Raw genomic sequence first — 18,451 nt, 5'->3', positions numbered from 1 at the left:
CTAACCCTTGAGATTGATGGATGAGAGGGCTACCCAGCTTCCTCCCCAAAACTCTCCCTTGAGGACACTGTCAGGCACAGAATCGTAAGCTAGAGGGATGGGAAGGTGACAGGGGTTAACTCTGATATTCTTTTTTCAGTAAACAATTCATCAATTTTATGTCTTACTTTTTTTCCGATGAGGTGAGTGGCAGAGGAGAGGGAGAATTTAATGATGATGTGGGGGGAAGGGCAGATCTACTATTCAATCACAACCACACAAAAATAGAGCAGACCTTTAGAAGAATGATCAGCCCCTGGATGATTTAGAGTATTCTCCACTAACTGTAGTATCGAGCTTGCATGGGACGAATCATTAGTCATCATTAACTAAAGTTCAAAAGAAATAATTTAATACCTTAACACTGGGCTGCAATAATTTTCCCTAATTATAATATTTAAAGAGCACTATTGTGAATAGTGCCGCAATAAACATACATGTGCATGTGTCTTTATAGCAGCATGATTTATAATCCTTTGGGCCTTTGGGTATATACCCAGTAATGGGATGGCTGGGTCATATGGTACTTCCAGTTCTAGATCCTTGAGGAATCGCCATACTGTTTTCCATAATGGTTGAACTAGTTTACAATTCCACCAACAGTGTAAAAGTGTTCCTATTTCTCCACATCCTCTCCAGCACCTGTTGTTTCCTGACTTTTTAATGATTGTCATTCTAACTGGTGTGAGATGGTATCTCATCGTGGTTTTGATTTGCATTTCTCTGATGGCCAGTGATGATGAGCATTTTTTCATGTGTCTGTTGGCTGTATGAATGTCTTCTTTTGAGAAATGTCTGTTCATATCCTTTGCCCACTTTTTGATGGGGTTGTTTGTTTTTTTCATGTAAATTTGTTTGAGTTCTTTGTAGGTTCTGGATATTAGCCCTTTGTCAGATGAGTAGATTGCAAAAATTTTCTCCCATTCTGTAGGTTGCCTGTTCACTCTGATGGTAGTTTCTTTTGCTGTGCAGAAGCTCTTTAGTTTAATTAGATCCCATTTGTCAATTTTGGCTTTTGTTGCCGTTGCTTTTGGTGTTTTAGACATGAAGTCCTTGCCCATACCTATGTCCTGAAAGGTATTAGACTTGGAATCAACTCAAATGTCCATCAATGACAGACTGGATTAAGAAAATGTGGCACATATACACCATGGAATACTATGCAGCCATAAAAAGGATGAGTTTGTGTCCTTTGTAGGGACATGGATGCAGCTGGAAACCATCATTCTCAGCAAACTATCACAAGAACAGAAAACCAAACACCGCATGTTCTCACTCATAGGTGGGAACTGAACAATGAGATCACTTGGACTCGGGAAGGGGAACATCACACACCAGGGCCTATCATGGGGAGGGGGGAGGGGGGAGGGATTGCATTGGGAGTTATACCTGATGTAAATGACGAGTTGATGGGTGCTGATGAGTTGATGGGTGCAGCACACCAACATGGCACAAGTATACATATGTAACAAACCTGCACGTTATGCACATGTACCCTAGAACTTAAAGTATAATTAAAAAAATAAATAAATAAAATAAAATAAAATATCTAAGAGGCAAAAAAAAAAGGGCGCTATTTAGTTTTCAAATTTGTAACAAAGTTTCCATTTATTGCAGCCCACTTTTGTTTTTCTGTTTAAACCACTGAGGACAGATTATCATTGCAGCTCCCATTGGTGGAGCAATTCCTAGAGTTGCTTTGGTGAGAAGCAACTCTACTGCAAATCTGTGCCTGCAACTTAGCTTCTGCCTTTGTGTTTCATTTATGAACCATCAAGGTGTCAGTGTCTAGAACACATCTCTAGGTCCTAGACCCCTGTGGGGTACATAAGTGTGGCTCCTTAGACATTTGTTGAAATGAAGCTGTCAGTCGTGAGTTGCTCACTTTCATCTCTGTGCCATGCACCTTTGACTGGAATGTCCTTAGCCCTCTCCGGACACCTCCAGATTGAGCTAGATGAGGCCTTTGTGCTCCCTGAATCCCAGATATGTTCCTTCACACATAGCAGCCATTGGGCATGTTGTGATTGTTAACTGATAGCTCTATCCCACTAGCCTCTGAGCTCTCTGAGATGAGGGCTGTTTATTGTTCACATCTTTGGCAAGCAGCAAATATATAGAAGGTGTAGGTACAAGCTTCTTGAATGGATGAGTCAATTCATTTGTATTTGTCATTTGTCACATTTCTTTCCTCTCTGAGCCTAGTCTTCCTACATAAAATAAGGATGTAACAATCACAGGACCACTTACTAAGCACATGCTATATGCCAGGCATCATCTTCTCATTCAAATCTTACATTAACTCTAGAATATGGACACTTTATTACTCCATGCTACAGTTAAAAAAAACTGACGTTCAGAGAGGTGTTGGACACAACCAGGGTCCCATAGTCAACCAGGTTTGGAACCCTGGTATGTTTCACTTAAGAGCTCAAGACCTGAACCGTCACATAAACCTCCAAGTGAGGTACAGAAAGGGTTATTTTGAACAATGTAGACCCCTTAAGAGCTGAAGAAGAGTAGGAGCAGAGGGAGGGAGAGGGTAAGGCGAGGTTTCAACTTTTATTTCTGATCATTTGCCCTGCATTTTATGAGGCAAGAGGGTTGTTACCACCATGGCTTTGAATGGGGGAAAAAGCTTCCGAAATGCTTCCCCAAGTGTTTCAAATCTCCAGACACCCTAATTCTAGAACTTACTCTGCAATTCTAGTACCCACTCCTCTGTGACCTCAGGAAAGTACTCTTCCATTCCTACATCTCATTGCTTTCCCATATGTACTATGAAAATTTGATTAGATATTGCCATTCAATACATAATTCTTGAGTATCTACAATGTGCCAGGTACTAGAGTCATAGAAAGTTACAATACAGACATGGTCCCTCTTGGGACTCTTAATCCATATGGGAAGTGGGTCATGACACAGATGATCATACACATAATTACTAACCACTATTGTGATGGGTGCTTCAAAATAACAGTATAGAGGGCTCTAAAATAATGGGCATACCACAAATATAGCACTTACTATGTGCTAGTCATCATTCTAGGCACTTTATATCCATTAGCTCAATATATAATCACATTGAGTTATGAAACAGATATTATGAATATCACCCCATTTTACAGATGAGGAAGCTGAGGCTAGAAGAGGTTAAGGAGTTTTCCCAACATCACACAGCTATAAGTGATCATTTAAGCTATAAGCTATAATTTAGGTTATACAACCTAAATTCAGGAATTCTGATGCCAGAGTCTTTGTTCTTAACTACCGAGATCTATTGCTGTGAGATTATCTACAATCCATGTCTAATGTAGTCTGGAAGTGTGGTTAGGTTTCCTTAAGGACATGTGTTTTTTTTGCTGAGAGTGGAAAGAGGTGAAGCAGTTTCCTAGGAGGAGAGCAGGTCGAAGAGTGTTCTGCCAGAGGGAATGCTCTATGGGAAGGCTCCAGGCAGGTTGGAGCTCATCACATTTGCCAAAGACAGGAGCAGATATGCTCTAATGAGCTGGATCCATTTTCTGGACCTTCTGACAGTTTTTTTCAAGAAACTCCACAACAATCTGTGCTGTGGTTCTATTCACTGCCCCTGCCCAGCTCTCTCTCTCTTTCTGGTAAAAGACCTCACTTCAAACCAATGTGACATGTGCCAGCCAGCAGCCCACTTGGCTTTTCATGTGAACAGACCCCTGTCAGGTAACCAAGAGATAACTGAACCACCAGATCTGGTTCCCTTTTATCCTTGTTTTCCTCTTCATTATTCCTTTCCATTGGTATAACTGGCAAATAAATAATGTCAAATTTAAAGAGAAGAGGAACTCCATTTATGTGGCAGATTTCACTGCCTCTTCTTTGTTCAAGAATAGGGATGCCTGTCTTTGGTGCAGTCCATCAACTTAAACACTACCAATTACCAACACTTTCCTGGCATTCAAGGCCTTTCAAGTCTGGTGACTTTTTGCTCTCCAAGGTTATGTTCAGTGACGTGCATGCATCAGGATGGTCTTCTCATTGCCAGTGAGTAGACATCAATTGTTATTAGTGCTGAATTCCTCACCTAAAATACGCTCCCCACTCCTCTTCTCCTCCTTTGTGATTCAGCTCACAACTGACCTTCTTCCTGAGGTTTACCTTAATTGCTTATCTCACAAAGCCTTGCTTCGATTCAGGTTTGCAAGGCTTTCTAACTACACCATGCCTGTAACTCTTTTATCTCTAAACTGCTGTTTCTCTAAGTGCGAGTCCTGGACCACCTACATCAGAATCACCCGGGGCAACTATTAAAAATGTGGTTTCTGATTATCCATCTTAAACTCTCCACACCAAAATCTCGGTGGTGGGGGATGGGGAAAGGGAGGGCTGAAACGGGCATTTTACCAACTCCCCCAATCCAATCACACTGCTCTAACTAAATTGCTTTATTCTTGAATTAATTGTAATTCTCCCGAGAGTCTCTTCAAGAATCAATTTAGCAGAATGTCTTCCTCCTCAAGAGAATGAATCTTTTTTTTTCTTTTCAAGCATTTCCCAGTGACTAGCTAGTAGTCTGTGTGATGATTTGAGATACCAACCCTGTCCAGGCCACCATTCCCACTCATGGGAACCAAAATGTCAGAACTTCCAGACCCTCCAGGTGTCCAGTTTATGCTCTGGAATTCATCCTTCACCCTCCTGTTGCAGTGATCTTTCCCCAAAAGAGCCTGCAATGTGTCACTCACAGCATCCAATAACTTGGTGGCCTCTCCTATAGAATAAATGTGCAACTCCTTCACTCTACAAACATAACCCTTCACAACTCTGCCATATCATAAATTTCCAGGCTTATTCCCACCACTCTAGGCAATGCTGCACTACATGTCTTTGCAAATATTGTTAGCACTATCTGGAACAGCCTCTTCATTCTACTCCCTTTGAAAATTACTGTTCGCCCTTGAGGGCCCAACCCCAATGGTCCCTTTTCTGAGAAAATGTCCAGAACCGCCTCCTTTACCGCCAATTCCTACTCCAGAGCAGTGATAGCACCTCAACCCTCTATGATCCAAGAGTTCTGCATAGTACATATATATATACATATATATATATATATATATATTTTTTTTTTTTTTTTTTTTTTTGAGACAGAGTCACTCTCTCGCCCAGGCTGGAGTGCAGTGGTATGATCTTGGTTCACTGCAAGCTCCGCCTTTGGGGTTCACGGCATTCTCCTGCTTCAGCCTCCTGAGTAGCTGGGACTAAAGGCACCCACCATCATGCCCAGTTAATTTTTTTGTATTTTTAGTAGAGACAGGGTTTCACCGTGTTAGCCAGGATGGTCTCAATCTCCTGACCTCATGATCTGCCCGCCTCGGCCTCCCAAGGTGCTGGGATTACAGGCGTGAGCCACCGCACCTGACCATAATTTTTAAAACATTTAATTAAGTGCTTACTATATGCCAGCCACTTTGTTACATCCTTTGCATGTCTTATCTTACCTACCTTTCAAAACTCCCATGCAGTAGATACCATCCCCATTTTGAAAATGAGGAAACTAAAACCCAGAAAGGTAAAATTCCTTGTCCAAGGTTACACAGCTAATAAGATGAAGAGTCAGGATTCAAAACCACAGCCATCTGACTAACACTAAACTGCTGCCAATAACACGAGCGACCTAAAAATCCCGAAAAGCACAGGCTTGCCCTTGTCTGTGCCGAAACAGCGAGATGGTCTAGCCATCCATATTGTATTATCTCTGGCGTATAAATTGAGATAATCACAGTATCCTAGGAAATAAGAAAACAGCACCCATTTGAGTTGCTGTCACATAACCTAGAGAAACTTGTTTTAAACTAAATTATCAGAGAAAGTTAGATGAACTCAAAGAAACTGAGCTATCTCTTTCTGGACAGAAAATTCAAAATGGCATTGAAGTATTGGACTTAAAGCTAATCTTCTAGCCCTGATGAAGCCACAGTGATTTATTTTGAAAGCTCCAGGGACAGTTTATTTCTAATGGAGATCTCCGGAATAACCCAGTGTTTTGTGAGCCTTGACAACGCTTATTTTCTTCTTAATGCATCTAAAATATTCTTTAAAGCAAAAAGCATAAATTCAATATTAGCTTTACTAGGGGTTGGCATATGGGGGCACTCTTGCCAAAGGTAGATATTAGGACAGGTATTTTCTCTTATGGTGCTCTTTTTCTGTTTTGTTTTGTTTTGTTTTCAAGTCACTTGCACCCACTGTAATTGTTAGGAGATAATTGGGGAGAAGAAGGCACCACAGTATTCCATTCATCTTGCTTTGACACCATGAGGCTTAGTAACCACCTTAGTTAGAGGCAGGATGCTGTAAAACGATTATAAGCTTTGCAGTGAGACCTCATATATTGGCTTTACCAATTGTTGCTTCATCACCTGAAGCAAGACATTTAGCTTCCCTGACCCTCAATTTCTTCATCAATGGAATCAAGTATTTATCTTACAAAGTTGTTACCAGGATCAGATGAAATAATTCACGTAAAGTACCTGGCACATCATAAGTCCTTAACAAATGTTAGCTATCATCATAACAACACTTACGGTATTTATTGATATGGGTGGATTTAACTCTTCCATCTTAGTATTTTTTTTTCTCTGTTTGCCCTTCTGTTTTTCTTCCTCTATTCCTCCTTTCCAATCTTCTTTCAAATTATTTTAATATTTTAGAATTACATTTTAATTTACCTGCTGGTTTTTTTTTTTTTTTTGCTATATATCTTTGTATTTTGGGTGGTTGTTCTAGGACTTACATCATATATCCTTAACTTTTCATGTTCTACTTAAAGTTATCACTTTACATGAAATTTAGAAACCTTGCAATTATTGACCTTTCGACTGACCACTCATCCACCATCCTTTATGCTATAGTCGCTGTGTGTAATACATCTACATACCTTATAAGCCCACGGCAATGTTATAATTTTTGTTTTAAATATTCATGTGTATTTTAAGGAAACTGAGAGAAAACGTTAGTTGGTTATTTACGTTTACTCACATACTGACAACTTCCAATGCTCCTGATTTTTCCTGAAGAACTTAATTTTTATTTGGTGCCATTTTCCTTTAGTCTGATGAATTTTCTTTAGCTTTTCTGGGTGATAGATTTTCTTAGTTACTTTTATCTGAATATGTCTTTAGTTCACTTTTCATTCTTTTTTTTTTTTTTTTTTTTTTTTTTTTTTTTTTTTTTTTTGAGACGGAGTCTCGCTCTGTCGCCCAGGCTGGAGTGCAGTGGCCTCCTCTCAGCTCACTGCAAGCTCCGCCTCCCGGGTTCACGCCATTCTCCGGCCTCAGCCTCCCGAGTAGCTGGGGCTACAGGCGCCCGCCACCTCGCCCGGCTATTTTTTTGTATTTCTTAGTAGAGACGGGGTTTCACCGTGTTAGCCAGGATGGTCTCGATCTCCTGACCTCGTGATCCACCCGTCTCGGCCTCCCAAAGTGCTGGGATTACAGGCTTGAGCCACCGCGCCCGGCCCACTTTTCATTCTTGAAAGCTATTTTAGCTTAGTATAGAAATCTCTTTTGAAAAAAATGTTTTCTCTTTTAAAACTTTAAAGCTATTAATTCATTGGCTTCTGGCTTCCATAATTTATGATGAGAAATCCATGAGGTTTCAACTTATCATGCATATGCATACAACATGTACACAGTTTCAAATACATCCTGTATACGATATGTTTGTTTTCTTTAGATGCTTTCAATATTTTTTCTTTATTTTAGATTTTTTAGTAGTTTGACTATGACATACATAGTCATAGTTTTCTTCATATTTATCCTGCTGGAGTTGGCTAACTCCTTGATTCTGTAAATGTATGTGTTTCATCAAATTTGATAAATTTTCTACCATTATATATTTAAATTTGTTTACTGCCCTATTCTCTTTTTTTCTACTTCTTGACTCTGTCTGTGTGTGTGTGTGTGTGTGTAATCTTTTCATATTTCCCACAAATCCCTGGGCTTTATTCTTCTTAATCTTTTTTCTTTCTTTTCTTCAGATTAAATAATTTCTGTTGACCTAGCATCAAGTTTATTTACTCTTTCCTCTGTCATCTTCATTCTGCTTTTAAGCTCCATCAGTGAATATTTAATTTTATATATAGTTTTCCATTCCAGAGTTTCTGTTCTTCTTTATAGTTCTCATTTCATTACTGACACTTTCTATCTTTTCATTGATTTCAACCATATCTTCTTTTAGTTTATTAGGCTTAGTTATAGTTACTTCCTTGACATCTTGGTCTCATAATTTCAACATCTAGATCATCGTGGAGTGGGTCTTAGTTGATGTCTTGTGTCCTGAACCTGTGTCAAATTTCCCGGATTCTTTGTATGTCAAGGTATTCAGGGTTGAAATCCATATGCGGCTAATACTATATTGTAGAAACTATAGATTTGGTTACATTCCTTTGAAGAGTGTTGATATTTTTGTTTCAGCTGGCAATTCATTTGGTTGGACTCTAGCAAAACTCTATCTTTTGTGTGACAACTGAAATTTCAGTTCTTTTCTCCTATCTTTAGCTGAACAGCTTACTCTCTATTCTGCATCTCATATGTGCGAAGTTCAGAGATCAGATAAGGACATGGGCAGTTAATGAATGGAATTGAGGGCTCCTTATTTATAACTATCTCTTTTTTTTTTCTTTTCTTTTTTTTTTTTTTGAGATGAAGTCTTGCTCTGTCACGCAGGCTGGAGTGCAGTGACGTGATCTCAGCTCACTGTGACCTCTGCCTCCCGGGTTCCAGTGATTCTCCTGCCTCAGCCTCCCCAGTAACTGAGATTATAGGTGCACACTGCCATGCTTTTTGTATTGTAGTAGAGATGGGGTTTCATCATGTTGCCCAGGCTGGTCTCAAACTCCTGAGCTCAGGCAATCTGCCCACATTGGCCTCCCAAAATGTTGGGATTACAGGTGTGAGCCACCGTGCCCAACCTCCAACTATCTCTTCTCAGGGATTTCCACTCATTTTCCAGAAAATGTATTTGTCCCAAATTCTATCCTCTGTTTCTTCAGGCCAGAATGAATATGAGCTTTTCTTGGATTTTAGCTTCCCCAGACAGTACTGACTTCAGCCTGTTCTAATGTTAAATGCCACAGAAACAAATGAGTTACCTCAGGCCATTACCTTCTTCCAGGTTTTAACTCTGACAAAGTCTGAGTGTTTTTGTTCACTTTCCACTGCCTTCAGAGGTTATAGTTGTTATTTGTGGGAGGGTCAGGGTGACCCATCATTACATTCTTACATTTTTGAAAGGTGTCTATTCTGTGATCCCTGAAGAAAATCTTAGAATCTGATTTTGTTTTTACAGGATTTAAAAAAGTATACTGTACACCAGGCACAGTAGTTGTGTGTATGTGTGTGTGCACATGTGTGCCTGTGTGTACATACATGTGTGTGCATGTGTGTGTATTTCTCATTTATAACCCACGATCTTTGGGGTTGGGATTTTTGTCCCTATTCAAATATGAATAAGGCCACCTGGACTGGAAATGTTGTTGAACTGAGTTCCAGCCTGATCTAGGACCAGAGTTTCTGAAAGAATGTCTGGGAATTCCTTGCTATATTCACCTGGTCAGAGAAGGCCAAGTTAACATCCCACTTGTGCAGAAATGGTGACTGAAACTGTTGTGGTGTTATGTGCTGGGAAGATGGGAATTAAGGTGTTTACCTCCTCATCTGACCTAATTATTACCTTAGTTTGAATTGCTTTATCAGTGAGCCATTCTGCAGGATACTGCATATGGAGAAGTCACATGTTATGTCTATGGTGGAGACTCCAAAGTCAGCTCCTAAAGCAAAAATCACATATCAAGGAACCATACTGGAGGACCACACACCTCCTCTATCAATCCAACAGAGCCAGATTTCAATCCAGTCTTACACTAGATTACCATTTCTTCGTTTGGTGAAATAGCCGCTATATGAGTTAGGGTACATAATGCTAGGTGCTGTTTCGAATAAACCCCAAAACCTCAGCAACATTGAGCCATAATAATTTATCCCTTGCTCATAAAATGTCAATTTGCAGACATTCCAAGTCAACGAGCTACATTACTCATGATCACTCAGACTCACAGATTTCTTCTATCTTGAGGCTTCACCATCCCAGGGCCTTAGAGTTCTTTGATAGATCCTCAGCTCTCATCTGGAAGACAAGGGAAGAAAGAATGTAGAGGTTCACATAGGAGCTTTTAATGGACAGGGCCTGGAGATAGCATAGCCTCTTTGTCCTCATTCCATAGACAGAACTCAGTCATTCCCTGCCTGGAAGGGAGGCTGAGGCACGTAGTCTAGCTTTGTGCCCAGGAGGAAAAGGAAATGGCTTTTAGTGGAAACCCAGAAGCCCTTGCCATGCTTGTCTTATGTTGTAATCTAAAACCAGTTGGTGAAGCAAATTGCTCACACCTTGAAAGTTATGAAAAGAGTGAGGCTAACCAGGCAAGTAACAGGTACCCATGGTTTATAGCGTGCTGGTTCTTGGTATATACTCACTTTGTAGAATATTAAGCCAAATAATTCAAAGAAACATTCTTTCTCATGAGCTAGTATAGATGAATTTATACAATTTCAATATGCATCTGATGTGATTCAACTAGGTGCATTTTACCCATTCTGCCTATCACAGTGCCTGACACATAGAGAATGCTCAGTACATCTTTCATGAATAAAGAAATGGATGGATGAAAAGGAGAGGGAAGGAGGGGAGGAAGGAAGGAAGGAAGGAAGGAAGGAAGGAAGGAAGGAAGGAAAGAAGGAAGATATATGGATGGATGGATGGAGAAGGAAGGAAGAAAGATGGATAGGTGGCAGGAAAAAATGAAAGAAGAGGGAGGGAGGAAGGAAGGAAGGAAGATATATGGATGGATGGATGGAGAAGGAAGGAAGAAAGATGGATAGATGGCAGGAAAAAATGAAAGAAGAAAGAGGGAGGAAGGAAGAAAGGAAGAAATAAGGTAGGAAGGAAAAAAGATGGATAGATGGATGGATAGATGGATGACAGGAAGGAAGGAAAAAAGAAAGGGGAGGAAGGAAGGAGAGAGGGAGAGAAGAGAGAAGGAAGGAAGCAAGGGAGGGAGGAAGGGAAGAAGGAGGAAGAAACAAAGATGAATAGATGGATGGATGGAAGAAAGGAAAAAAGAAAGAGGAAAGAAGGAAGGAATGAAGGAAGGAAAGAAGGAAGGAAGGAAGGAAAGAAGGAAAGAAGGGAGAGAGGAAGGAAGCAAAGAAGGAGGGAATATAGATATATGCATGAATGGATGGCAAGAAGAAAGGAAAAAGGGTGAGAGGGAGGGAAAGAGGGAGGGAGGGAGGGAGGAAGGAAGGAAAGAAGGAAGGAAGGAAGAAAGGAAGGAAGGAAGGAAGGAAAGAGGGAAGGAAAAAAAGGAGGGAAGGAAGGAAGATGAATATGTGGATGTATGGATGGCGGGAAGGAAGGGGGAGGGAGGGAAGGAGGAGCAAAGAAAAATAGATGGATAGAATGCAAGAACAAAAGAAAGAGGAAGGAAGGAAAGAAGGGAAGGAGGAAGGGAGGGAGGGAGGAAGGAAGGAAGGAAGGAAGGCAGAAGGATGGGTCAATGAAAAAAATATGTATTATGAAACTGTAAATACTATGCACCTATGTTAGCAAAAAATATCATTTGTTTGTGAACCAAGGTGAGTAATTGGGAGGATGACACTTAGTCCAACCATCTGGGAAGCCTCTCAGTAGAGATGAAACATGGCCCTCCCCCTGCCCTTCAGGCCAGTGCACATACCACATCTTCACATTGGTTCTGATCTGAGACCATCAGGTGGACTTCTGTTGGGGGAAAGACAAAGCAACAATAAAACCAAAAGAAAACTTGTCAGTGAACTAATCAAAAGCCTTCATCAATTCTCCCTGTTTCCTTCTCTGCTCCCAGAGAGGAGGGAAGGCTCACATTCACAATGAGCTCATTTTCCTGAGTGGGTTCTAATAAAGGACAGAACATTAGGTTCTTCTCTTTAAGGGAACATAACGCTCCTTTTAGAATTCATTGGGATATTTTGGAACACAAATAACAACAGTGGAAGGCACTCGTGTGGTGATAATTTAATGTAATTCCGATGTCAGTGACACGCCACAGTGGCCTAGTCAGCTTCCCTGGGGGCGGTTTCTTTTGTGTTTTGCCTGGTAGAGTGGGTGCGTGGACATTCATACGCCAGCCCGGCAGCCCTGGGCACATTTCCTCTTTTCTCATCTCCATTCTCAGAATGAATTTTTTTATTATTATTATAATCCAAAGGACTCCTAGGGAGACAAAAGAAGTTGGAGATTTTTCCAAACTCCTAATCAGAAGAGAGCCTGCAAGCCAAAACTAGCCCACATGTATTTTTGGGTTTGGCCTGGAAATATTTTGTAACACTTTATAGGATTAGTTCCAACATTTAAAATAGAAGACTTTGCATGGCAATTCCAATGTCAGGCATCCCTAGAAAAATCAGAAGAGTTGACAACCTGGGACTCACCCTCCCGCACTCCAACAGTTGACTGGGGTAGAGTAGCAGTAGCCTGCTCCTTAATTTGGCCCACTGCATTCTCTTATATACTATGGACCCACCAGCTCCACTTCATTCATCTGCATTTTTTGCCAGCCTTTGTGGGCACCTGACCCTGCCAATCTTGCCCCTAAGCTTTGGAAGCCTCAAGCCCTGATCTTCTCCACAGACTTGCCTAGGTCTGTTTCTTGAAGAAGAGAGCTTTGGGAGCCAACCAAGTCTGTACTGTTGTGAAGGAAATTTCCACCCAATAAAAGGAAGAACTAGTTCAAGATTTCCCTTTTTTCTTTCAAAAGGTTTTGCTATAGTACACTTTCAGTCCTGCCATTTAGTGGATGCAGTTTGTTGGAATGACATTGGGCTGTTAATGGTGTTGGCCAAACTCTTTGCCATTTCACTGAAGATCAGTGTCATCCAGAAGCAAGGCTATGGGGAGGAAGCAAACTAACTACCCACCTTCAGGTCCTAGGCCCAGAATATAAAGTCTAAAGGAAGAGAGACCCAGCTCTGCCCACCTGCCCACACTGCTACTCCATTTTATATGCAACTGGAGCTGCAACAATAGTTCTGTAGAGCATTAGGCTCAAAAGATACCTTACAAATAATTCAGTCCAGTGTTTTTTTCCATCGGTAGCCAATAGAAATCAAGAAAGTGAAGGTCAGGCCAGATGGCTTTAGAGCCTCCCATCCCATCCAAGCATCATCAGATATTTATTAATAGCCTATTTTGCAGCCAAGTGTGGTGGCTCACACCTGTAATCCCAGCTTCTCAGCAGGCTGAGGTGAGAGGATCACTTGAGGCCAGGAGTTTGAGACCAGCCTGGGCAACATAACGAGACCTCGTCTCTAAAAATAAAAATTAAATTAAATAAAAATTAAAATTAAAAAAAGAAAGAGACTGTTTGTGACAAGCAGAATGGTAAGCAAAGGTAGACAAAATTCATGCCGACCCAAAATAAATCAAATATAAATGAGGAGAGGGACATGGGGCCATACATTTTCATAACAGGGATTTCAGTCTAGACCTGACGGCTGGGAAAGATTTCCCAGTGAAATAATAAAATGTGAAGGACCAGTGGAAGCTAACTAGGTGAAGGGGAGCAAGGACAGACTATTCCAAAGAGGATGGCAGATTTCAAAGGCCTGGGATGAGAGGGAACACCCAGAGTTTAAGGAATTAGAAGCAGGTCAGTGGGCGGAGATGAGACAGGGAAATGGGGAAATTTCAGACCACACATAGCCTTTCAGATCATGGCACGGGGCCTGGTCTTTATCATAAATAGAATGTAAAGGTTTTACAGTCCCATGGAGTTTCAGCCAGGAAACTCCATTTTTATCTTCTTTCTATGTTGAGATTCATGATATGTTCTTCTTGGAATAAAAGATTCTATAGCTAAAACAAGTTGGAAAACCCATTGCTCTAAGCAATGCTTCAAGACAAAGGGCTTTTTTTTTTTTTCCTGAGGCAAGATCTCACTCTTTCACCCAGGATAGAGTGCAGTGGCACCATCATGGCTCACTGCTGCCTCAACTTCCCAGGCTTAGGTGACTCTCCCACCTCAGCCTCCTGAGAAGCTGGGACCACAGGCATGTGCCACCATGCCCGCCCATGTTTGTATTTTTTGTAGACATGGGGTTTCACCATGTTGTCCAGGCTGGTCTCAAACTCCTGGGCTCCAAGGATTCTCCCACCTCAGCCTCCCAATGTGCTGGGATTACAGGTGTGAGCCACCACGCCTGGCCAAGATAAAGGCCTTGAAAGTAGACCCTGCCCTTGAGAAAGAAGGATGGCACTGTGGGGAGAAAGAGTGAGAAGCTGGAGATGAGAGGAAAGGCCAAATGTGGTCCCTGGAGACTAAGATTGAAAATGGTGGCCATGCCTCAGAGTGGGATTAGAGTGAGAGGATGGACCTCAGCCTTGGGGTCAGAACTCCCATGCTTGGGACAGGGATTGGCAAAAATAAAGTAGAATTAACAAGGCATAGGCTGAAGGTCCAGATGAAGACAGAAGCTCTGTTATCAGAACAAAAGTCCAGTGCTAGATATGTGAGCATCCAGGAGGGCCGAGTCATAAATCCTGGAGGATGGGTGGGCTTAGGCTCCCTCCATTCCTCCCACTAATAATGGTCAGTATGACTTGTGTGACTGGCTGAGACGAGGTTTAACTTAGCCATATAACCTTCTCCCTGACCCCCAGGTTTTCTTTTAAAGCAAAATAGCTGCTTCATCATGGAAAAGGAGTCTTTGACTTAACAATGGACTATTACAATTCCAAATGAGAGCGTTGGAGACCTAATACTAGGAAGCAAGGAAGTGAATTCAGCTTCTGGCTCCAGACGCCGACTGGGTGGTCCTGGACATGAACCTTTACCACGCTGGGCATTCGCTTTCCGATCTGCAGAGTGGAAACACTGATGTGTTCACTTTAGCTTGAACTTTGCCTTTACTATGGAAGCTGTCATAACACATGCAATCTTTATCTGTTTAGAGGATTGTAATCAACTCATAGCCATGGACATTGTCACCCCAAAATACAGTTCATTCACAGATGACACCCCCCCAAGCCTATCCCTGCATACTAAGTTAACAACCCCTGGTTACTTTTGTTTATTTATTTTCTTAATTGACGAGAGAAATTAAACCTTCTGTTCTCTTCCTAACACCAAGCACACAGCTGGACTAGGCAAAATTCTTTAATTAGAATGTGGATTTTGAGAGGCTGAGGCAGGTGGATGGCTGAGACCGGGAATTTGAGACAAGCCTAGGTAAGACCCTGTCTTTACAGAAAATACAAACCTTAGCTGAGTGTAGTGCCGTGCACCTGTAGTCTCACCTACTTGGGAAGCTGATGCGTTAGGACTGCTTGAACTTAGGAAGTCTAGGCTGCAGTGATCATGCCACTGCTCTCCAGTTTGGGCAATAAAATGAGACCCTATCTCTTAAAAAAAGAAAAAGAAAGAAAGACCTTGAGCAAGCATGGATTGGGCCCACAGGACAAGCCCAACATAGTGCAAGGCACAGAGGCAGTATAGACACTTCCCAATGATGGCCTCTGTCCACACATTGCTTAATAACCAGTGGCATTCATAGTAGTATTTCAAGAATTCAAAGAGGTCTGCCAACTGCAAGAGAAACTAATGACTTTGGAGATCGTGAGCTTCTTGAGCATCTTGGGAAGGAAAAGCTATACAGTCTAGTGGTTAAGAAAAAAAGGCTTTGGGATAAATGTTGTTTTAAACCTAGCTGTGTGTCCTTGAGCAACTCACTTCACCTCTCTGAGCCCGGTTTCTTATCTGAGAAACAGAAGCAGTGATAGTGCCTGCCTCACAGAGCTGTCCTGAGGATTAAAGAAGTAGATGCATGGGAAGTATTTCATGCAGGGCCCGGCACACGGAAAAGAACCAATAAACGTCAGCTATTCTTAGCTACTTGCATCCTAGACCCGTTTTCTCAGATAGAACATTTGCAGGAACATGGATTAAAGGTTATAGATTCCCTGATGGGGAAGAAGAGGGAGGAAAAAACTTTAAAGTCCTGAAGGAGCCAGAACTATACAAAGTAGGAATATCATGTGGAGTATTATATATAAGAAATGCTGGTCGGATCTCCTGCGGAATTTCAGGAAGGAAGCAGCTTGCCCAGAGAAAAGGTGTGAACAGACAGACAGCAACACCTTGTTTTTTTCAGAAGCTTCAACAAAAGGATTTTGGAGCCAGTTGGCCCAGATTTGGAGGGGAGGAAGAAAAGAGTGGGTTGCCTGTAGTCAGAAAGAGACTGAAAGAAGGGGAAAAAAGTAGAAAACAGAATTATGATTTGGGGAATAGACAGAGTTTGCGGGGTTGTTTCTGGATGGGTGGTGGGCATGGCATTGATCAAACTTATAACACTGATGAATAGAAGCATATAAATGACTACTCTAAAGGAATACATTTAGAGTGCCTGGCATAGGACAAAAAAAAATGCTCAATGTGATTTAGTACGTATTCATTGGGCAGGCACTAAATAAGTGTTTGTTGAACTAAAGAAATAGAAAGTGGTACATACTTTTTAAGGCAGGAGAACAGAATTGTTCAAGAAAAATGTTTCTCAGCTCTGAACTTTCATCACATGGATGGTACTTGGTTAGAAGCGAAGACCAAATTACATGTATCAGTAACTTTGTAATTTACTTAAATGTATGGTTTTAATCATGATGTTAAATGAGATCATTGTAGAGTTTATGTTTGGCCTAAGATGTACTTCTTTTTTTAAAAATTTTAGTTTCACTAGGTACATGTGCTTGTTTGTTACACAGGTTTTACATGCACAATGGGGGAGGTTAGACTTTAGTACACCCATCACCCAAATATTAAACATTTTACCCAATAATTTCTCAACCCTCACCCCACCTCCCACTCAGATATACTTCTGCATGTTCTTGGTGAGGTCCTGGTCTTCTTTTTCCTTGCTTGGAAAACTTGCTGGATAGTTTTAAAACTCCCACCATCTTGAAACGGCAAACCAAAATGGGAGAGGCAATTCATTTTGTTTCCAAAAGAAAATTGATCCCTAATGGAGACTCAGGAAGGGATGAAAGAAAAAAAGAAAAGGCTCAATCCTTATCAATCCATAAGAACATTGGAGAGTCAAGCTGTGAGAGGTAAAGAGAAAAAAGGGAGCAAAAAGGAAACCCCATAGAGAAGTAAATGAATGATTGAAAAGAATTCCTCAGGCCTTCATTTCATAGACTGAAGGTTGCGCCCCCAGTCTGAGGTGGGTTTGGATCGAGGGCTTAATCCCAGTGACTTGTCAGTGATCCTTTCAGATGTGTTCACCTCTGGGGAGAAGGGCCATTCGCCTGGGGTGAGCAGGGATCGGAGGAAACGTTTAGGGCATCTTAACTGATGAGCTGAGCCTTATCTACAGAGCAGTGTGAACAGCCTGATGTGATGAGCTCGCTTTGCAAGGCACTGAACCATCCCAACTTCTCACTGACAGAAGCAGAGCAGAGGTCCTGGACGCTCCTTATCGCATGACAGGAGCACTTGGTGAAGCCACAGAAATTGAATTTGAGTGATTCCCATCTTCCTCTCTCCTTGCCCCCAAACTGGAGCATTCTGACCATCCAGCAAGCTTAAAGGAACAGCCCTTGTCAGAAGCAAAGCCCAGAGAGGAAGAAACAGAAAACCAGGGAGAGATGGGACCTTGCACAGTCTCAGGTGGTCAGTTGGTGGAGGAGCTGGAAATGATCTGGTTCTTTCTACTAAATCAGTCTTTCCTGTCTCAGATCTTTTCCTGAGAAATCACTCAGTCCCTAAGGGGACAGCTGACCTGTCCCCAAGTGGTGGGTGTTTAGTTTATTGTCCTAAGTAATGATCCAGCAGGGACCGAGTACAGTGGCTCACACCTGTAATCCCAGCACTTTGGGAGGCTGAGGCGGGTGGATCACAAGGTCAGGAGTTCGAGACCAGTCTGGCCAACCTGGTAAAACTCCAGCTCCACTAAAAGTACAATAATTAGCTGGTGTGGTGGTGTGCACCTGTAATCTCAGTTAATCAGGAGGCTGAAGCAGGAGAATCACTTGAACCTGGGAGGCGGAGGTTGCAGTGAGCCGAGATTGCACCATTGCACTCCAGCCTTGGTGACAGAGTGAGACTCCATCTGAAAAAACAAAAAAAGAAGAAGAAGAAAAGTCCAGCAGGTAAAAGCAGCATCCTTATGTGAATAAAACCAATTTGGCCATCATCATCATCAAAATGGCCACAATTTATCAGAAATCATGCCATTAATTTGTATTAAATCTATACAACCGTCCGCTAGGTCATTCTCATTATTGTCCCCAGTTTGCATATGGAAAATCGTAGGCTTTGAGAGGAAAAGTCACTTGCTCATGGCCATATAAC

Source organism: Theropithecus gelada, chromosome 10 (genome assembly GCF_003255815.1).
Source record: "Theropithecus gelada isolate Dixy chromosome 10, Tgel_1.0, whole genome shotgun sequence".
NCBI classification, from domain to species: Eukaryota; Metazoa; Chordata; class Mammalia; order Primates; family Cercopithecidae; genus Theropithecus; species Theropithecus gelada.
Note: the sequence above shows the minus strand (reverse complement) of the source record.